Source organism: Dipodomys spectabilis, unplaced genomic scaffold (assembly GCF_019054845.1).
Source record: "Dipodomys spectabilis isolate Male_0828 unplaced genomic scaffold, ASM1905484v1 ptg000404l, whole genome shotgun sequence".
Lineage (NCBI taxonomy): Eukaryota > Metazoa > Chordata > Mammalia > Rodentia > Heteromyidae > Dipodomys > Dipodomys spectabilis.
In genome coordinates, this window is record NW_024871081.1 from 318,384 (window position 1) to 342,075 (window position 23,692).

At 36.0% G+C, this 23,692-nt stretch overlaps 1 non-coding gene across 1 annotated transcript; it reads left to right on the plus strand.

Moving 5' to 3' along the window:
- The first annotated feature begins 1,299 nt into the window (after positions 1 to 1,299).
- LOC122096929 lies at positions 1,300 to 1,406 on the plus strand. The gene has a single exon (XR_006145439.1). It is a non-coding gene; the product is annotated as a U6 spliceosomal RNA (small nuclear RNA).
- Positions 1,407 to 23,692: the final 22,286 nt, after the last annotated feature.

The window sequence follows — 23,692 nt, forward strand, 5'->3', positions numbered from 1 at the left end:
TATAAAACAAAACACAGTCTCTCACTTTTGTGGCCTTAACTCTGTAATACCACTGCTTCAGCCTAGGGCTAAGGTTTTAGGTGTGGATATTTATCAACACTCCTGATTCAGACTCTACTTAATCATTTTTTAAATAAATATTTTGTTCTTAATTTTCCTCTTTGTAAATTCACATGCTCTATAAAGAATGGTTTGGCCATCCCAGTAACCTTCTCAATGTACCTCCTAATGACGACTTTCAAAAAGTTGTATTATACTACAAGGAAAACAATGCTATAAATAAGGAAAACCAATAACAAAATATTAATGATTAAAATAAAAACTAAAATAATTATCAGTGTTTTCAGTATTTGAAGGGTATTACCTATTAAATTTTACTATTTTCTCATATCCCTGTACATTTAAAACAGGTTAAGGTTATGATATTCAACAAGAGGTTTTTAGGTTATGAGTAATCTTTAAAGTTACCCACTAAGATTACTATTTAAGTCTCATCTAATCATTTGTATATGTCTTATATCATCATTTGTTCCTCGCTAACATATAAAATAAGGAAGCCAGGGGCTGGGAAGGTAGCTCAGTAGTAGAGAGCTTGCCTTGCATGCTTGAGGCCCTGGGTTCAATTCCTCAGCACCACATAAGCAAAAAAAAAAAGCCACAAGTGGCGCTGTGGCTCAAGTGGTAGAGTGTTAGCCTTGAGCTGAAGAGCTGAGGGAGAGCGCCCAGGCCCATAGTTCAGGCCCCCGACCGGACCCCAAAAAATTTTTAAAACATAAAATAAGGAAGCCCTATAGTTTTGACAGAAACTGTATAGTTAACAAAGTCTTAACTCTTTATTCTGCTCCTTTACACAAAGACTTGGCAACTTCTCATTAGTAATGTTCCTATAAACTCTGAAATATACATACATAGTAGCATATGTCTGTTACCACAAATCTTAAATACTTTAACGAAAAGTTTTATTACCTGCCAAACAGTCCTTGTTTTAGCATATATAAGCAAATCCCAAAATATATTTAAACCATTAAAACTTTTAACTAAACTTAACACTTGCTGCAGTGTTCATTATGACAGGTGCCTTGTATAGAATAATTGAATTCCTCCTCCTACACATCTCTTGAACAACAAATATCTGGAATTATTTTGTTTTTGACCTGTCCATTTGATTTTATTCTTAAATGTGTGCTTATGTAAGAAGTATATGGCTCTAAAATTTCATGAAAATTCTTTTAAACTTACTTTTTGTTGAATTGTCTAGTTTAAGAAAATCAATTACACTTTATTTATAAAACATGTTCTATGTTCCATTCAGCATCACCTACTCTAATATTGGAACGATACAGAGAAGATTTGAATGGCCCCTGTGCAATGATGGCAGGCAAATTCCTGTACCATTCCATACTTTTACAACAACAGATGCTGGAGGGGATGTGGCCACAAGTTAACTGTACTACACTCTTGGTGGGAGTGTCAACTTGTTCAACCACTTTGGAAAGTAGTATGGAGGTTCCTCAAAAGACTTCACATAGAACTCCCCTAAGACACAGCAATCCCACTTTTGGGCATTTACCCAAAAGATCACAAACAAGACGGTACCAAAACTACCATCACAATTATATTTATTGCAGCATTGTTTAAGATAGCTAAGATATAGGACCAACCCCGATGCCCCTCATCAGATAAATAGATCAAGAAAGTGTGCTATTTATACCAATGAAATTCTATGTCTCCATGAGAAAGTATGGGATCACCCAATTTGTTAGAAAATGGAAAGACTTTGAAAAAAATTATTAAGTGATGTAAGCCAATTCCAAAGAAACATAGGTCACAGGGTTTCCCTAATTTTTAATAACTAATATATCTGTGATAAGCAGAAAAGGTAAAAATCTATGCACATATGACCAGATAAGATGTTGTTAACGGAAATGAACTCCCAAATAGGAACACAACTGTTTTTTCTTTCTTGCTTGCTATTGTTCTAACGTACTTATAACAGGCTATGTGATTTTTTTTTTGTTTCTTTATATGTTTCTCCCTCATGCTATAACCCCTGTTTTCACTGTATTTGAATTTGGTGTGCCCACCTCTTGTACATACGCTCCTGTAATTTGGGGAGGGGAAGGAAAAAAACAAAATGCTGAAATAGGGATTCAGGTTGACCCATTGTAACAATGAGATGCACAAGACACTATGTTGAAAACTGAACTTTACAATTTAGGCAGGGGAAGTGGGGAGGGGAGTGTACTTGTAGAGGTGGGCAGGAAAGGACAGTAGAGGGAAAATAAAGGAGGAGGTAACAAAGCTTGTTAGGAAATGTACTCATTACTTGCTCATGTAAATGTGACCTCTCTGTACAGTATTTTTAAAATAAAAAAATATGAAAATGTTCTGAGATGAAAGAGTTTATTTCCTTTATTTTACTCATATAATATGGCTAACAAAGAAATTAATGCAAAACACTGATATGAAGGTATTTTGAATGAATGTGTATGTGTGCACGTGCACGTGTTCTCATGCACTTGCATGTATGTTGGTGTGCTCACAGTTTGAAAAAAGGGCGTCAAAGTCTTGCTAGGCCTGCTCTCTAGATTGGTGAGCTACTATATGAGCTACATCTCCATTCCTGGCCCTTTGCTAACATTAAAATTTTTGAAAAATAATCTCATGAATTTATTTTGTCCTGATTGGCTTCCACTGTTATCCACAGATCTGTGGATCCTGAGTAAATATGCCAAGTAGTTAGGATTACAGGTGTGACGAACCAGCACAAGGCTTTCAGAATAATTTTAAAAGTGGAAGAAAGTTTACTTCACGGGGGCTTGTTTTATCATCTCCTACTTATAAAGCATTTTGGAGTGATTATTTGTGATTTTTTTTTCGTTTTTTGGATTCTTAAGAAAGTGATGATATTTAAAAATTTAGTACTTTTTAAAATGGAACCTGGAAAAATGGGACAGAATATATTTGTCTCTCTTATAAGCTCAGCTCTGTGCATGATAACCCAATGTCACCAACACAGTCTGTGTTGAAGACAAAATGTAACAGAAAACAATCACCATGGCCAATAATTGCTATGGTATTATTTCTTGGACAATATGAACATTGAATAGAGAGTGTAAGAGAATGGAGAGATTTTACCTACCTTTTGTGTATTGCTGAAAGACTTTTGGAAACTTTGACTCATTTCCTTCCTCACAGTGTGTGCTTGGGCCATGCACTTATTGCCTTTAATTACAATTTTCCCAACACTAAAATGGCAATAACATTAGCATTATAGAAAATGTTATCTTAAGAATTAAGGAAATTAAAACTTGTGAAATACTTAAAATAAATTTCCATGAATGAGTTTTAAGTTTAGCCAGCAGTTTTTTTTTTAAAATACTAAAAAGAATGCGATAAGTATTACAGAAATCATTGCATATAGTGAGCAAACAGAAGTAATGTTATCTATTGACCATGCTCTTCTTCCAAGGAAGCCAGGTGGATTATTTCTCATGCTGTAAATCAAACTTGTTATCTTATGTCTTGATAGTGTAAAAATATCAGGACAAAATAATGAAGGAATGTTGTAGACTGAGGTGAAGTCCATATGAAAATGTGCAAAACTGATAAAACATAAAAGTATCTGAGCATTATATTGTGTTTTACATCATTTAAGTTACATTGCAAAGTTAAGTAAGACCTAGAAGAATGGATTCTCTTTTTGATGTCCTATCATAGGTCCTTGGATGAACTCTTTCCTCATTCTTGTAAAGACATCATCAGATGAGAGGAACTATATTATTTTTTGTTTGCTTCTGTACATTTATTCTTCATTTGAAATCTGAACTACTTGAGACTGAAAGAAAATAAGGAAATTAGAACCGCAGTCTTTGGAAAGAACAATCAATGTGAAATAAATAAAATGCATACAACCTTGTAAGAGGTCTGACTAAAGTGAGTTATATAGTCTCAAGCATAAACGGAAAATGATTAAGCAATATCATGTTATTTAAAATGGAAAATCTTAGGAGTTGCTTAATATTGTTCCTTTCCAATACCTTGAATTAATTATTGATTTTGTATAGAAAGATTAAAGATGAGATTAAAAAGAAACTTGATTAAAAGTGGACAAAAGTTCTGAATAGACATGCTCTCCTTAAAGCCCTGAAAATTTCCACTGGGTTTACAAAGTTCTTTAATACCACTTCTATGCTGGTTTAATTCTTTTTCAGCAGAAGTCATTAGAGAAATGTAATTCAAAATTACTATGATACTACTTCATAATTATTGTAACTTTTATCAAAAAATCAAAGGAATCGGATGTGGTGGTAAAGGCTTTTAATTCCAAGCATATAGGAGGTTGGATTTAAGTCTAAGGCCAGTCTGGAGTACTGAAGATAATAAAAACCTGCCCTTTATTACCTTATAATAAAGGTAATAATGCTGAGAGTGTGGAGAAAAGGAAATTTTCTACACATTTCAACAAAATGCAGGTTAGTATTCTCCTTGTAGAAAGTAATATGCAGCTTTCTAAAAACTTCAAAGTTGAAATATCATCTGCCCCACCAATCATGTGATTATTTCTCTATGAGTAACTCAAATATATCTGCAGTTCACTGTACTCATCATTCACAGCAACAGCCAAGATATAAATCGAAGTTCAGTGTTCAACTACAGACTAATAAAGCAACTGTGGTACATGCACAAATATCTTTTTCTGTTTCATCCTTAAAATAGCAAGAGACTTCTCCCATTAGCCACAACTTACAATGACCTGAAAGATGTATTCTAAATGAAGAAAATATTGTCTTCTGATCTTTGTAAACACACACACACACACACACAGAAACACACACACACACACACACACACACACACTCACAAACCAACATCAAACATTAATAGAGAAATTTTTAAAAAGTAAAGCAACGTGGAAATTGCTGGGGCATTTAGGTCACAATGTAGAAGATAGTAGATATACAGGATGAACCGGTATAGAGTTGTAATGTACAACATGAGGATACAGGGGACAACACTGGCCTTACATGGTTTCCCTTATTTGCAATATCTAGTATATGTCTGAGTCAAGCAGGAAAAGTCAGATAAGGTGATGTTAGGGAAATGAACCCTACGATATGTATTCAATTTTTTTTCTTTCATGCGATTGTTTCTAACACATTTATAAGACTAGTTATTTGTTGCTTTGTATGTCCCTCCCCCACAGTATAACCCCTGCTTTCACTGTATTTGATGTCGGTATAATTTGAGGAGGAGAAGGGGAAAAACAAATCGTTTAAATAGGGAAACAGGTGGACCCATTGCAACAATGAAATATACAAGTTGTTATGTCAAAAACAAACTTTACAATTTTGGTGGGGGGGGAAGGGGGGAGGTGTAGGTGGGGGTCGGGGGGAGGTTCAGAAGGGATAGGAAGGAGAAACAAAGGAGGAGGCTACAATCCTTGTTAAGAAATGTACTCATTGAGAGTTCCGGGAAGATGGCGGAGGAGAAGCTGGAATCTGAACAAGCTCTCACATAGAAAGCAGTTTTAGAGTTCCAGTGAACAGTCCTAAGCCAGAGAATCACACCAAGTGAGCCATCACAGGACAGAGAGTTAGACAAGAGAGGGGAAGCCAAGACAAGGAGACACATCTGAGCGCCTGCCAGCAGCCGCCGCGGCGGCGGCAGGGTCTCCACGGCGACCGCAGCCACGGCCATACCTGAGCACTCACACAGAGAGTCCGGGACGAAGGAGCCAGACACAGCGGGCGAGAGGATTCTACTCAACACCAGCAAGAACCGACAAGGAGCGGACAACGTCATCCTGCACTTTGCAGACCAGAGACGACCCAGGATCCAAGACTCGGCGTGAGTAGAAGCCCGACTTCCTTACTCCTTCTCAGGGAGCAGAGGAGGGAAGGCCACCCCTCCCCCCCAGCACCGGTGATCTCCATCTTGGATACCGACAAAGCTCGGAGGAGCTGCTAGCTCCAACTCAGGCCTTGGAATAAAACGAGTCATTTAACAGGTCACAAGAACTTAACGGCGAAGTGACCTGCCAGACTCAGCTCCATCCAGGGAAAAGTCACCCAGCTCAGGCACCAGCCATTGGAGTGGCTTTCCTCACTGGGTAACCAGAGCCAGAGGCTGCCCCTCCCTCTAGCAGCCTCCACAATCAATTGAAAAACAGAAACCCTGAGAATGGCTCCAGGGTGTGCTCTGTGAATTTTTCACAAAATAGCCCCAGGGAAAAGCTACTGTTTGTTGAAAGGCCTCAACTCTACCAGAACCTAGCCTCATCACCCCTCTTTTGTGATTCTCAAAGCAGATCACCCTCCCATTAAACTAACCTGGGAGGGGGATCTCAAAATCTTGGGTAAAGCAGAGCATTTCTCTGCCTGTTCGAACAAACTGACTTAAGAAACCAATCAAGCCACAGGACCTCAAGCTGACCAGAGACTCCAACAAGAGGCTGGTTACAGACAAAAGGGAGATACAGGATTCTTCCCAACCCTCCCAAAAAAATAAAAAAAAAAATCAAAGAACTTTTTTTTTTCTTCTTCTTTTCTTTTTTCTTTTCTTTTCTTTTCTTTTTTTTTTTTTGGTACTTTATATATATAAAAAATTTTTTTTCCTTTTCTAAAACTTTTATTAATCTTTAATTTTTGCCTTTTTTGAAAAATAATTGTTTTCCAGTAACTTTTTTTTCACTTTTATAATTTTTATTTTAGGAATACGTGAATGTACGTTTTCCTTTCTTTTCTTGTCTTCTCTCTCTTTTTCTTTCTTTCTTAATTATCTTTTTGTTTTTTGTCTAGCTCTACTGAACTTCTGATCTTTTTTTTCTCCCTTTCTTATCCTTTCCACCTTTTTCTTTCTTTTGTTCTTCTGTATGTGACTTAACTCTTGTCCTGCACATCCTCAGATAAACCCATAGTTAACTAGTAGACCCTATCCCCCATTGTGTACACACTTAATCCACAAATTTATTACTCAATCCGAAAACTCTGAGACTTAAATTCCTTAATAGCAGTACTACCTCTTTATACCTATATAATATTTTAAGCATTTTTTAAGTTTTTCACATCTCCTCTATCTCCCTCCTGTTTTCTCATTATATTCACATTCCTCTCTAAATAGATGGTCTTTCAATCTCCATAACTATATTAATTTTTACGTTTCTAATTTTTTTTTCTCTGGTCTCTTTTCATTTCCCTTTCCCTTTCTTCTTTTTCTCTCCCTCTCTACTTGCATCCGACCCAACCTATTTCCTGCATTGAGATTAGGACATAGTTAACTCTCCCTGTGCCCCCCCACACCAATCTATTCCTAATTTTTACCCACATCTCTCCCTAACCCTAAAAATTTCTGGTTTTCCAAATTCTTTTCTGCGGTTCGAAGCCCATTAACATATAGTTGTTTGATGTTGAATAGATGTATCTGCTGAACTAGATTGTATCTGTAGACTATTGACTGTATAAATGCAAACGTTGGTTGATGGTTGCCTTAAGATAGTGTTCTAGCACAAAACTGGTGCTATTTTCATCTCAAATGGGCAGAGTAAGCCGGAAAAACACAAGAAAAATGGCAAATCCGGGTATCTCAATTCCCAATCTTGATAATCAGGGGTCATATCAGATAATGAACAATCCAGAGGAGAGTTCCCAAATAGCTCTACAAACACTGGTGGCAAACATGATGAATGAGAAGTTTGACAACTTACAAAGGACTCTGTATGAGCGTAATAGGGAGAGAGAGGAGGCATCCCAGAAGTTTATACAGGAATATCATAAGCGTGAGGAAGCTACTCAAAAACTGATACAGGATTTGCGTGAACAACTTGAGAATACTCAAAGAGAAAGGGAGCAATGGCGTGAGCAGGCTGAGAACACTCAAAGAGAACTGCAGGAATCCCACGAACAGGAGGAAAGAGAACTGCAGGAATCCCACAAACGGGAGGAAGCTAATCAAAGAGTAATTCAGGAATTGAGAGACCAGGTAGAGAACACACAAAGATCACTAAAGGCATTCATGGAATCCATTAACAAAGAGCTGAAGGAAGTCAGGGAGACCACAAAGGGAATGCTGAATGGAACCCAACAGAAGGAATGGGAGTCCAAAGAAACCATAACCAATCAATTAAGTGATTTGAGAACAAACACTGAACACCAAATTAAGGAAGTAAAGAAATTCATACAAGACCTAAAACAGAGCTTCAACAAAGAACTTGAAGCCATCAAAGCTGACCAATTAGAAGGAAAAGAGATAAAAAACAAAGTAGAGAGTCTTGACAGCAGGTTAGACCATGCAGAAGATCGAATCTCAGGGATTGAAGACAGCCTAGATGTTATAGAGAAAGAACATACAACCATCCAAGAAAAGTCCAAGAAGTATGATAGATCTATCCAACACCTGGAAGACACCATCAGAAGGCCTAATCTAAGGATAATGGGTGTAGAGGAGCACCTGGAAACAGAAGTTAATGGTCTAGGAAATTTGTTTAACAGGATCCTAGCAGAGAACTTCCCAAACATACAAAAAGATAGGCCTATTCAGATACAAGAAGCTTTTAGAACCCCAAATAGACCAGACCAGAATAGGACATCCCATCGTCACATTATAATCCACACAGGATCAACTCAGACCAAGGAAAAGATCCTTAAAGCTGTCAAGGAGAAAAGGTTAATCACCTATAAAGGGAAACCAATTAGAATCACCTCAGATTTCTCAGCAGAGACAATCAAAGCAAGAAGAGCCTGGAATGATGTATGCCATGCCCTAAAAACAAACAACTATCAACCAAGAATATTGTATCCAGCTAAACTCTCCTTCATAACTGAAGGCCAAATAAAAACCTTCCATAGCAAAGAAAAATTGAAACAATACATCACCACCAAACCAGCCCTACAAAAGATTCTTAAAGATGTCCTACACATAGAAAACAAACAAGACCGCAACGAAGGCCAAGAAACTGCACCCAAACTGAGAATCCAAGAACCATAGGAAGAACCCAGTTTTCGCAGCCCCCAAGAAGGTGGATAACATGGCAGGAACTCCCAAATACCTCTCAGTCCTATCTCTTAACGTTAACGGACTGAACTCTCCAATTAAGCGACATAGACTGTCTAGTTGGATTAAAAAACAAGACGATTCTATCTGCTGCCTGCAGGAGTCACATCTTGCCCGTAAAAACAAACACATTTTCAATGTTAAAGGCTGGAACAAAATCTAGCAAACAAACGGCCCCCATAAACAGGCGGGAGTTGCAATCTTAATATCAGATAAAATAGACTTCAAATTAAAATTCGTGAGAAGAGATAAAGAAGGTCGCTACATACTAATTAAAGGATCTCTCCTTCAGGAGGATATTACAATTCTAAATATCTATTCGCCAAACAATGGAGCACCCAAATTTATCAAAGAAACACTATTTTCCCTCAAATCCTATATAGATCCAAAGACATTAATTGTTGGGGATTTTAACACACCACTCTCCCCACTAGATAGATCAACTCGGCAAAAACTCAACAGAGAAACTGCAGATCTAAACAGCTGCATAGATCAACTAGACTTAACAGACATCTACCGAACATTTCACCCAGCAGCATCAGAATACACGTTTTTCTCAGCAGCACATGGAACGTTTTCTAAAATAGACCACATTTTAGGCCACAAAGCAAACTTGTCTAAATTCAGAAACATTGAAGTTATATCTTGCATTCTCTCTGACCACAAGGGAATAAAATTAGAACTCAACACCAAAAGCCACCAAAGAAAGTCCGGTATCACATGGAGGCTGAACAACACACTGTTGAATCAAGAGTGGGTCATGGAAGAGATTAGAAAGGAAATTCAAATGTTCATGCTATTTAACAAAAATGAACACAAAAATTACCAGCTCCTCTGGGACACAGCAAAGGCAATACTCAGAGGCAAGTTTATAGCTCTGAGCTCCTATATCAACAAATTGGAGAAATCTGAAACTAGCAATTTAATGACACACCTAAACCTCCTTGAAAAAGAGCAGCAAGATAAACTCCAATTCAATAGACGTAAAGAAATAATCAAAATTAAATCAGAATTAAATGAATTAGAATCCAAAAAAACTATAGAAAGAATCAACAAAAAAAAAGAGTTGGTTCTTCTAAAAACTTAACAAAATTGACAGACCCTTAGCAAATCTTATCAGAAAAAGAAGAGAACACACCCAAATTAATAAACTCAGAGATGAGAATGGAAACATCACCACGGAAACAAGCAAGATTCAGAACATTATAAGGGAATACTTCTCAAAACTTTATGCTAATAAGTTTGAGAACTTGACAGAAATGGACCTCTTCCTAGCCAATATTGACATGCCAAAACTAAACCAAGATGAGTTAAACCAGCTTAACAGGCCCATATCAAGCATTGAAATAGAAACAGCAATAAGAGACCTCCCAGCTAAGAAAAGTCCAGGACCAGATGGTTTTACAGCGGAATTTTACAAGGCCTTCAAAGCAGAGCTCACACCAATACTCCTCCAACTCTTCAATGAAATTGAAAGAGAAAGCTCACTACCGAACACATTCTATGAAGTCATCATAACCCTCATCCCAAAACCAGGCAGGGACTCATCAAAGAAAGAGAACTATAGACCCATTTCTTTGATGAACATTGATGCAAAACTTCTCAACAAAATTTTGGCCAATCGACTTCAACAATTCATCCAAAAAATCATACACCACGATCAAACAGGATTCATTTCAGGGATGCAAAGCTGGTTCAATATACGCAAATCAATTAATATGATTCATCACATCAACAGGAGCAAGAATAAGAACCACATGGTTATCTCAATAGATGCAGAAAAAGCATTTGACAAGATCCAACACCCCTTTATGATGAAGGTTTTGGAAAAATTAGGAATCCATGGAGCATTCCTCAATACAATAAAGGCCGTATACGACAAACCTACAGCCAGCATTATACTCAATGGTGAAAAACTAAAGCCATTTCCTCTTAACTCAGGATCAAGACAAGGATGCCCACTCTCTCCACTTCTCTTCAATCTAGTATTAGTATGCCTAGCTACAGCAATAAGACAAGATGCAGACATAAAGGGGATCCAAATAGGGAAAGAAGAAATAAAACTCTCCCTCTTTGCAGATGACATGATCTTGTATTTAAAGAATCCCATAGACTCCACTCCCAAATTACTCAAGCTGATTCAAAACTTTGGCAAAGTACCTGGTTATAAAATTAACCCCCCAAAATCAATGGCTTTTCTGTATGCCAACAATGAGAAAAGTGTGGTTGAAATTAGGAAAGCAACTCCATTTGTAATAGCCCCACAAAAAATAAAATACCTAGGAATTAACTTAACTAAAGAAGTGAAGGACCTATATGATGAAAACTTTAAAATCTTGAAAAAGGAAATCAACACAGAACTTAAAAAATGGCAAAACCTCCCATGCTCCTGGATTGGAAAGATTAACATCGTGAAAATGGCAATACTTCCCAAGGCTATCTACAAATTCAACGCAATACCTAGCCAAATTCCAACCTCATTCTTCAAGGAAATAGAAGAGGCAATCCAAAAATTCATATGGAACAATAAAAGACCCCGAATAGCAAAAACGCTCCTCAACGGAAAGAACACTGCTGGAGGAATATTAATACCAAACTTCAAACTCTACTATAAAGCCATAGTAATCAAAACAGCTTGGTATTGGCATAAGAACAGACCTCAGGACCAATGGAATAGAATTGAAAACCCAGAAATGAACCTACAGACCTACAGCCATCTAAACTTCGATAAGGGAGCTAAAACAATAGAATGGAAGAAAGACAACCTCTTCAGTAAATGGTGCTGGCAAAATTGGTTAACTACATGTAGAAAACTTAAGCTAGATCCGTATGTATCACCCTGCACCAGAAACAACTCCAAATGGATCAAAGACCTTGAACTCAAACCGGACACTCTGAAAACATTACAGGATGGAATAGGAGAAACCCTAGGTCTCCTTGGCTCAGGCCGAAATTTTCTGAATAGAGACCCGGAAACACAACAAATCAAAGAAAGGTTGGACAAATGGGATTGCATAAGGTTGCAGAGCTTCTGCAGGGCAAATGACATAGCTAGCAAGATCAATAGAAAGCCCACGGATTGGGAGAAGATCTTTACTAGCCATACAATGGACAAGGGTCTCATATCTAAAATATACTTGGAACTCAAAAAATTAAACCCCCCAACAACAAATCCTCAAAGAAACAACTGCCCAATAAATAAGTGGGAGAAAGTCTTAAAGAGAATCTTCTCTGAAGAAGAAAGAAGGATGGCCAATAGACACATGAAGAAATGTTCAACATCCCTAGCCATAAAAGAAATGCAAATCAAAACAACATTGAGATATCACCTCACTCCAGTTAGAATGGCAAAAATCAAGAACTCTAACAACAACAGATGCTGGAGGGGATGTGGACAGAAAGGAACCTTACTTCATTGTTGGTGGGAATGTAAACTTGTTCAACCACTTTGGAAAGCAGTATGGAGGTTCCTCAAAAGACTTCACATAGAGCTCCCCTATGACCCAGCAATCCCACTTTTGGGCATTTACCCTAATGTTTACAAACAAGACCACACTAAAGCTACCAGCACAACTATGTTTATTGCAGCATTATTTACCATAGCTAAGATATGGAACCAACACAGATGCCCCTCATTAGATGAATGGATCATGAAAATGTGGTTTATATACACAATGGAATTCTATGCCTCCATCAGAAAGAATGACATTGCCCCATTTGTTAGGAAATGGAAAAACTTGGAAAAAATTATATTAAGTGAAGTAAGCCAGGCCCAAGGAAACGTAGGTCCCATGATTTCCCTTATTTGTAATATCTAGTATATGTATGAGTCAAGCGGAAAAGGTCAGATAATGTGATGTCAGGAAAATGAACCCTTAGATGTGTATTTTAATGTTTTTTTTCTTTCATGCATGTGTTTCTAACACATTTATAAGATTATTTCTTTGTTGCTTTGTATGTCCCTCCCCCACAGTATAACCCCTGCTTTCACCATATTTGATGTCAGTATAACTTGTGGAGGAGATGGGGCAAAACCAGTTGTTTAATGATACAGGTGGACCTGTTGCAACAATGAGAAGTACAAGTTGTCATGTCCAAAAAGAGCTTTACAACGTTGGTGGGGGGGGGAGGGAGGAGAAGGATTGGGATTAGGGGTGGAGGGGGGAAGCTGGGAAAGGATGTGAAGGGTAAACAAAGGAGGAGGCTGCAATGCTTGGTAAGAAATGTACGCATTATCCTGCCCATGTAACTGTAACTCCTCTGTACAGTATGTTCACAAATAAAATTAAATTAAATTAAAAAAAAATCTTGAGCTGTGCAACAACTTCAGAGACTTATTAACAGGAATGCCTGTCTTTGTGATGACTTCTCTTCCTCCTTAAGGCTGGATTGAGGAACAGGTTAGATGAATCAAAATAATGCTACAATGAAACGCAGATGCCCCTCAGTGAATGAATGGATCAAGAAAATTTGGCATACATACACAATGGATTTCGACTCATCCATCAGAAAGAAGGATATTGTACCATTTGTATGGAAATAGAAAGACTTGGGAAAAACTATTAACCAAAACAAGACAGACCCCAAGAAACACAGACCCTAAGAATCCCTCATTTGTAGTAACTAAAATGTGTCTATAAATCTACAAGTATACACACTGAATGATTTTTTAAATACATTTGGACGTAATAAATTATGCAGGTCTCTAAACAGTCACACAGTGAGGCCAAAAGAGGACATGCATAGGAGCAGATAACAAAGGCTCAATAGCTATGTGCATATGATCATATAAAATAATATCTTACGAAATAAACTCTAAAAAAAAGGAAAAAAAAAAAAGAAATGTACTCATTATCTTGTCCATGTAATTGTAACCCCTCTGTACAATATTTTCACAAAAAAAAAAATAGAATGAAGCTAAGTAAGTAGGAGTTGTTCTTCTGAGTAGGGGTTGCTCTTTTTGTTGTGCTTCCTTCAGTAATGGATAAGATGAACATAATTGTTTAAATATACCTTCCTGTTTGCAGAAATAATAACAAACACTATACCAATAATGTTGCATGCTCAATATAGAACAAAATGTCAAATTAAAATACATGATATTATCCTTGGTGTAAACTAATTATTGCAAATAATGGAAACCATGGGACCTATGTTTCTTTGTCCAGTTTACTTCACTTAATATGATTTTTTCCAAGATCTTCCATTTCCTTAAAAATGAAATGGTACCTTTTTTTCTGATGAAAACATAGTATTGCATGTACGTATATCTCTCTGTTGTGTGTGTGTGTGTGTGTGTGTGTGTGTGTGTGTGTGTATGTGTGTGTGTGTTTCACTTTCTTGATCCATTCATTTACTGAGGGGCATCGGGGTTTATTCCATATCTTAACTAGGGTAAATACTACTGTGATAAAACATAATTGGGCTGGTAGCTTTAGTGTGGCCTTGTTTGTGGTCACTAGGGTAAATGCCCAGAAGTGGGATTACTGGGTAATAGGGGAACATTATTGTGTACATCAAGGATAATATTAATAGTTGAGCAGAATAGCTCAATAGCTATGTACATATGACTCTATAAGGTGATTCAAAGTTAAATCAACACTTGTTGTTTTAACTTTTTGTTGTTCTTAATATACTACGTGATTTGTTTTTATCCTTTTGTGTTTTCCACACCTATAGTTCATTGCCTGAAGACACTGTATTTTAATCTGAAGCCCGGGCATTGTAAATATGTTGTTCTGAACTTGGAAATGGAAAGAGAAAAAACAAAATGGTGAGACAAAGGACAAAGGAGTAACCTATGCAACTGTGATACTCACAAGACAATATGTTGGAAATAATCTTGGGGGGGCGTTGGGAGAGAAGAGGGAAAAATTGGAGAAGGGGTAACAAGTTAGAAAAGAAATGAATTCCTTACCTTACTTGTGTAAGTATAACCCATCTGTACTTTTCCTTAACAATAGAATTTAAATAAAAAATAAAATCTAAGAGAGCAGCAATACAAGAGATAGCAGAGGGGGGAAATACTGTAGTATAGTGCAGTAAAACAGCTGTTGAGACCAGAAATTTTACTTTTACATAGGAAGTAATAAACTAGCACACAGATTTTCAGCCTCATGTCAGTCATTAAAAAGGGGAAACAAAATGCACAATCAGCAAACCAATAGATATAAAATAGAAAACTAAGCAAGTTGAACGGATGACTTGGACCAAGAATAACAAATGACACAATTAGGTAACAAATAACAAGCTGGTAAGTTTAAAAAATATTACCCATAATTCTATTAAATGTTGTGTACATCACAATTTGTTAGCACTATAATTCAAATCACAGTTAAATAATACATCATTATTATAATGTTATTTATTTTTGATTTCTTAATATTGAATATTTAATATAAAATTTTAATTTTAGCAGCTATAGAAAAGAAGAAAGTGAAATTAATTTTAATGATATATTTCATGAATTGTAAAATTGAGAAACAGTAGAATTTAAAGAAATAATTTATCATTATTGTTTTATTTCTGTGCATTAATGTAATAATTCAAAGTGTATTCTACACTTAACACTCATCTTAACATCAAATAATAAATTATTTCACATGACTTGGTTTTAGGTGGAAGGATTTAGCACTGTGGTAAAATTCATACCACACAATACACGAGGGAATGTCCCCTCTCATCCAGTTTAAGTTGTGGAAATTTGATTTCTACATGAATGTTAAATTCATGTCTAGGTGACATATATACAAGTATATAGAATTATATGCATGAGGAGTACTTCAGATGATACTTAAAAGTCATATTCATTAATTAAATTTTATTATTTTGTACCAAATAAATATTTATAGAGAGACTGAATTTCTGAGTAGATGATGGTGTATGTGGGCCAGATTATGCACATTGAGGCTTATTTTATATTCCTGATATTGTTTCTACAGTTAGATTTAATTTTCCATAACTGGGTTAAGTTATTATATTGGATATATGAAAGTAATTTTTTGTCATTAATCCTTTGCCAGTTGTCTAATACTAATATAATTTATCCATGTGTTAGAAGTAATGGAAATAACAACAGATATAAGCAAGATACCTCAGACTGCTGAGGTAGAAAAGAATTTTCACCTTTATTTTGATAGCTGGTCCTCTTTTACACTACAGAATATTCTTGGGAAAATGTGCTCCATGCTGGCCACAACTGCAGAATATTATGGTTTGATCTATCAAAAGAGAAGGAAGGATGGGGAACCTCCCTTCCAAAAGTCTGCTCCCAGAGATGTGATCTGCTTTATGGTGGTTACTTGAAAATGAACATTTTTCACAGTCAACCTTGAAAAGCCATCTTGATAGACCATTTCTGTAAGTGGATTACTACAGACTTGTTCATGGCTTTGTAAAGATGCCAGATTTCCTCATTTTGAGACAATTTAACAGGAATTTAGTTACCTGTTTTTGTATCTTTCAGGGAAAAACCAAATGACCCTAAGCCAGGGAATCACTGGGGCCCAGAAAAGCTACTACCTTGAATAGTAATCCTAGACCTCTAAAACAAAACACACACGCGCGCGCACGCACACACACACACACACACACACACACACACACACACAAATCAAACAATCAAACAAACAAAAAAATCCAGTTAGTACAGCCAGTCAGGGCTGCTATGACAGCCTACTTGAAGTCAGGCAAAAAAAGAGAAGCTGAGAGTTATTTAGCTGATAACCAATATATTTTTTATGAGGTAGACTGAAATGAGACCCCAGAGAGAGGGTCAGGAAGACTGATCAGAGAGACTAAAATTGGCCACACAAATGTTGGAAAATAAAATTCTTTGCAGAACAAATAAATCATAGTAAGCCTGCACATATAAGAACAAGACAGTAAACCAAATTCCAGAAATGCACATTTTCTTAGAGGTCAGCTTAATGAATTAGCAATGGAAATATTTGAATTCTTAAATATTTGACCACATGTGGAAGAAGGCTGAAGAGAAAGAAAATGGCATCATTCTGTTAGGAGGTCCAACATCACATTAGGAAATAATCAAGCACAGATTTGTAATAAAAAGAGTTAATAATTATTCCAAATGAGGGCTTCATTTGTTTTGATCTAACAGTTCTTGATTTAGGTGCTAGCAATTACCATACAATTGATCCAGTCCCACAGCTGAGTTAATACTGACCACATTATTCCCACATGAAGGAACAGAGAAAATTTACAAATGTCTGATGAAATGAGTAGAGAGTGAAATGTTCTAATAATTATATCTGAGGTTTAGAAACAGGTGATGAGGTGGATTTTCTTTTCTAAAATTCCCTCATTTTTAGCCTGGTGCCAGTGGCTCACAGCTGTAATCCTACCTACTCAGGAAGCTAAGGTCTGAGGACGGCTTTTCAAAGCCAACCTGGGCAGGAATGTTCCTGAGACTCTTATCTCTACTTAATCACCAGAAAACCAGAAGTGGCACTGTGGCTCAAGAGGTGGAGCACTCACCTTGACTTGAAGAGCTTAGGGACAGTGTCCAAGCACATACTTCAAGCCCCTCAACCAACAACAAAAATCTCCCTTTTCTTGTATCTTTTCCTAACATTCAACAAAGAAGCCATTTTATCAAGCACTACATTTAAGTCCTATTCTAGCTACTGCAAATAGAATGATTTGGTATCCTATGACAAATGGTTCATATTTGTGGAAACAATTACCAGCAGTGGTAACTTTTTTTCCAGTCCTTGAACTCTGGGCCTGGGCCCTGAACATGGTTATACTGGCAGCTTTCATTTGAGCTTGTTTGTTATTTATTGGATTACTGCCAATGAGGGTAATTACTGGGTGTAAAGGAAGATATATGTTTACTCTTTTCAGGAAACTCCGTACTGCATTCCACAGTGGTTGAACAAGTTTAGTTTCCCACCAACAGTGTAATAGAGTTCCCAATTGGTTACATCCATGCCAGCATTTTCTATTGCTAGTTTTCTTGATAATGGGCATTCTAATTGGGATGAGGTAGAATCTGTCTTGTTTGCTTGTAGATTTGTGGGCACGTTCTAGATACCATGAATGAATCCATGAAATCTGTATTGCTCGGAGTCTGCATTCCTTTCTCTTTTCTCTTAGTATAATTTTCCCAAGCCTTTCATTTTCCTTAATATTGGTGAAAAGTCATCCTTTCTGATGGGTGAATAGAATTCCAGTGTGTGTGTGTGTGTGTGTGTGTGTGTGTGTGTGTGTGTGTGTGTGTGTGTAAGATGATTATAGGCCCATGAGTTCATTTCTATGTGTTATGTTTCATGTGTACTTTTGTAATTCCATATTAAATTTGGATTGCTTTCTTTACTGCATTGAAGAATATTTTTAGGATTTTGATGTGTATCGCATGGTCAATTGTTTGGGGCAATATTGCAGTTTTTGACACTTTAATTCTTCCACCCAAGAACATTGAAAGATTTTCCATATCCTTGAATCTCCTTCAATTTCCCTTTTTAGATTTTAATGTTTTCACAGTAGAGTTCCTTCACATTTTTAGTTAAATTAATTAACTCCTAGTTTTGCTGTTGTTATTTTTTTGTTTAGATTAGATTAGATTTTGAGGGTAATACATATGAGGTTGTATTTTGGATTTCAGGTTGGTTCTTCCGATTGTTGGTAACACAGAAAAACTACCGATTCTTGGTGGGTTTTATACCGTGCTACATAGCTGAAGGTTAGCATCACCTTTCCTAACTTCAGGGAGGAAGCTATAAGGACTTTTAATACAGGATCATTTCATCTGTAAAAAGGGATAGTTTTACTTCTTCCCTATTTGTATCCCCTTTTTTTTTTCTCTTTCCAATTGCTCTTGCTAGAAAGTCCGCTACCATTTTGAAGAGTAGTAGAGAGTGGACATCCTTGTCTCATTCATGATTTTAATGTCTTAATGCTTCCACCGTTAGATAAATGCTAATTATCTCTATCATAACCATACTCTGTATTAGATTGAGGAGTGTTCCATGCATTCCTAGCTTCTCAGACTTTTTTAATCATAGAAGGGTATTGGAGGTTTTTAAAAGCTATTTCTATATCCATATAGGTGATCATGTGTTTCTCACCCCTGCTTCTGCTGACGGTTTGTGCTATGGTTATTGACAAGAATATTGAATCAAATTGTATCCTAGGATGAATCCTATTTGATCATACCATATGGCTTTTTTGTTAGTTACTGAAATTGGCTGGTGAGAATTTTATTAAGAAGTTCTGTAGTAATGCTTATCAAAGAGTTCTCTTTCTTTGGTGAGTCCCTATGTGATTTAGGGAAGTGTCTAATTCTATCTTCATAGAATGTGTTTGATAATTCCATTTCCCTTTCCATTCTATTGAAGAGTTAGACCTGCATATTGTAAGTTCTTTGCAGGCCTTAATTTCATGGTAAATTCATTGAGTCCTAGCCTTTTCTGGAATGGGAAGTGGTTTATTGACATTTAATTTTCATTAATTCTTATGTTTTACTTCTTGCTTCAGATTCAGTATAGGAAAGCATCAATTTCTTCAGGATTCTCCAAATTATTGGCATAAGGTTTTCAAAGTACTCTCTTATAACATTCTCAATTTTGCTTATATCTGTTGTGTTGTCTCATTTTTGTCTCTAATTTTCTCTATTTGAGTTAGTCCTCTTATTTTTTTATTATGAAAGTCATATACAGAGGGGTCGTTACAGTTACATAAGTAATGAGTACATTTTTTTAAGTGTTAACCCTTCCCCATTTTTTCCTGCTTCCCCCAACCCTGACATCCCACTCCCCCAAAGTTGTAAAGTTCATGTCTAACATAGTGTTAGAATCAGGTTAACATGTATAAGACAAAGGGTACAGAAATAAAAAACAGTGAGTACAAGGAATTACCCAAAAGGTAAAAACTAAATAGAAATAACCAAAAACAGCTCACTATACAATCATCTTGTATCCATTTCTTGAAGCTCATTTCGATAAGCATCATTTTATATGGTAATATGCATATTGCTTTTGAGCTATTGTGACTATTGTAGACATATTCTAGTGTTTCCAAAGGATTGAAATCGGTGGCCTATGATTCTTTGGGTCTTGCTTGTTTGACTTATTATATTTTCGAAGTGATTCTATTTCCTTACAAATGGGGCAATGCCATTCATTCTGATGGAAGCATAGAGTTTTGTTGTGAACGTATATGACATTTTCTTGATCCCTCATTGCTGGCTCATAGGGGAGCTTAATTGAGGAACTTCCATACATCTTTACAGAGTATTTGAACAAGTTTACATTTCCACCAATACTGTAGTAATGTTCCTTTTTGGCCACATCCCCACCAGCCCAGCATCTGTTATTTTTAGTTCTCTTCATAATGGTAACTCTAACTGGGGTGAGGTGGAAACCCAATGTTGCTTTGATTCGCACTTCTTTTATGGCCAGAAATGTTGCATATTTCTTCATGCGTCTATTGGTCATGCATATTTCTTCTTCAGAGAAGTCTCTCTTTACATCTTTAGCCCACTTATTAAGAGAGTTGTTATTTCTTTGAGCATTTGTTTTTATTTGGGGGGGAGTTAACTTTTGGGGCTCTAAATATATTTGAGATATGAGGCCATAGTGTGTTGCAGAGCAGGTAAAGATCTCCCAATCTGCTGGATTTTTTATTTACTTATCTATATAAGTTCTCTTCTTAGTCAGATTTGGTATGGTTGTGTCAAGTCTGTTAATTTATTTAAAAAACCAACTCTTTTTTAAAATTCTTTCTGTGTTTTATTTTGTCTTTATTTATTTATTTCTGATTTTTTAAAACTTGTTTCTGTCTACTGCTTTGGGTTAGGGCTTGCTCCTGTTTTCAAGGAGTTTGAGGTACATAATTAAAATATTTGTTTGAGATTTCCCCAATTGCTTGATGTAGGCACTCAGAGCTATAAATTTTCCTCTAAGTACTGCATTTCCTGTGTCCCAGAGAAGCTAGTATTTTGTGTGATCATTTTTGTTAAATTCCAGAAACTTTCAGTTGTTTTCTAATCCCTTCAGTATCCCACTGGTCATTCAGCATCGTGTTATTCAGTCTTCATGGGTTTGAAAATGTTTTTTTTTTTTTTTTTTTTTTGCTTTAGCTGTTTAATTCTAAGTTTATTGTGTTACATTCTGACAAGATATGGGAATTCAATTAATTTTTCTTTCAATTTGGACAGAATTCTGAGTGACATAGGATATGTTCTATTTTGGAGAATCTTCCATGAGCTGCTGTGAAGAATGTATATTCTGACGATGAATGTATATTCCGTAGATGTCTGTTTGGGCTAGGTGGTCAATGTAGTTATTTAGGTCTGAAGTTTCTTGGTTGAGTTTCTCCTGGACAGGTCATTCATGGATGACAATGATGTGTTTAGATGTGTTTTCAGGTTAAGTAGTATTTGGTTGATGATGTGGAATGCTCCAGGATTCAGGGTATTGATATTTAGACTTGTTATATCCTCCTAATTGAGCATTGTCTTTATCAATATGTAATGTCTCTTTGTACTAATTTTAATTTAATTCTATTTTATCTTATGTTAGTAATTCTACTGCAGCCTGTTTATGGTGTCCATTTGCTTGAAAATATATCTTCCAGCCTTTCAGTTTGAGTATGTGTTTGTTTTTGTCAATAAAATATGTCTCTTGTAGATGCTAGATGGATGCGACTTGTTTTTTGATACTACTATTTAATCTATGTCTTCTATTTGGAAATTTAAGTCCATTGATGTACAGAGTTAAGACTGAGAATTTCCTGATAGTCTTGCTATGTTGTACATCTGCTGTTAGGAGCTGTGCCTCATCTACTTTTAATATATTTACTTTGTTCTTTGATAAGGAGCATTTTACATAATCAGTTCCTGTTCTTCTTGATCTTCTCTATGTAGGATATATTTGATTAACTTCTATCCTGCTGATTTGGTGGAGATACATTGTTTTAAGTTGCTTTGTAATGAAATATTTTTATATTTCCTTTAAATGTTAAGGAGTTTGGCTTGGGACCGTATTAATGATTGGTAGTTATTTACATTTAATGTTTGTCGTATATCATGCCAGGGTCTCCTTTTTGCCATATCAGCTAAAAATCTGCATTTAATCTGACTGTATATTCTTTATAAATAATCAGTCTTTTCTCTGTAGCAGCTTTAAAAATTCTTTCCTTGATCCTTAATGATCCTCTAATGGATTTTGATGTAGTGGTTGATTGTTCAGTTCTAGAATTCTCTGTTTGGTGTTTTAAAGGTTTCTCTTTTCTGAATGAGCTTATCTCTTTGGATATTTGGCATGTTCTCTGCTATATTTCTGTAATATGTTTCCCATCCATTTAGTTTCCTGCTCTTCTCCTTCTTGATACCTATCTCCCCGAAATTTGATTTCTAAATCAGTCTTGTACTTCTGTAAATATCATATCTTATTTCTTGTATTTGTTCTAAATGATAATTTCCTCTTTCCTGTTAAACCTATTCTGTCTTTGACCCTGAGATTATCTTATATGTCATTTATTTGCTGTGGAGACTTTCTATTTTGTTTTCAATTTCCCTGTCTTCTAATTGGTCCTTTTTTAGGGCTTCTATCTCTTTATTAAAGATTTGCTTTAGGTATTGTATGGAATTTCTGTACATTTTTTATTTGGTTGAGTGGGTTGCAAAGGTTGTTTTCTTAGCTTTGCCTTCTCTCATATCTTTTAACTAGTCATCCATTTTTTCCTTGGACTCCCTTTACTTCTCAGAATTTATTTATCTTTGTTTCTTATCTCCACGAATTATTTTGCTAATCTTTGTTTGGTCTCATCTTGTTCACAAATTTCCTTGTAAAGGTTTTCTCTCTTTTCATTAATCACATTTTCAGCAGCATTTGTAATGTATTTTGATATATCTTCTAGGTCCTTGATTGTCTGTTCTAATGCCTGGTTATTTACTGTGTGAATTGAAGTACCTTGACATAATTTTTCTTGTATTTTTTTCTGATTGGTTGTGTCCATTTGGAGGTTTTCTCTTGGGGAAACTATGATGTTAATTATAGACTCTCTATGTTTTTGGTTGATTTGCCAGGTGTTGGTTTGGTTTTCTGTTTTGATTTGTTTTTCTGGAAATAGGTTTTTTCTATACAATTAAGTGCAGAAGTATAAATCAGTTATGGTGAGACGTTGTGATGTTAATACTTATGGTTCCAGTGACAGTTCGGACTGTCCAATGGTATGTTGAATAGCTCTGTGTATGGATGTGGCTTTCTCTGATTCACACTTCTGTTTCTACTTTTTTCCACGTGGCCCTTTTATTTCTACATTGCAGATGAGCTTTTGAATATGTTGGTCAATACAGTCACAGTAGTCACCTGCCTGGCTGGCCAGGTTTTCATAGATTTCTGTTTTCTAGTGAAGATAGTATAAAATCATCTTATGAATTTTATGTCTATAATTATATCTATAATTACAGCTGTATATCTATAATTATAGTTGTCTTGGTGTGACCCTCTAGAAGTGGAGTACCGGCCAGGACTCTGTTTCATTAGAGAGAGCTAGGGAAATTTTCTGTTGTTATTTTGCCATTGTTTTTCCTCTTCCTCAGATTTATTTTATATATTGTTGATTTTTTCACATAATTTAGGATTTGTGATGGTTGTATCAGGTTATTTTTGTTTTT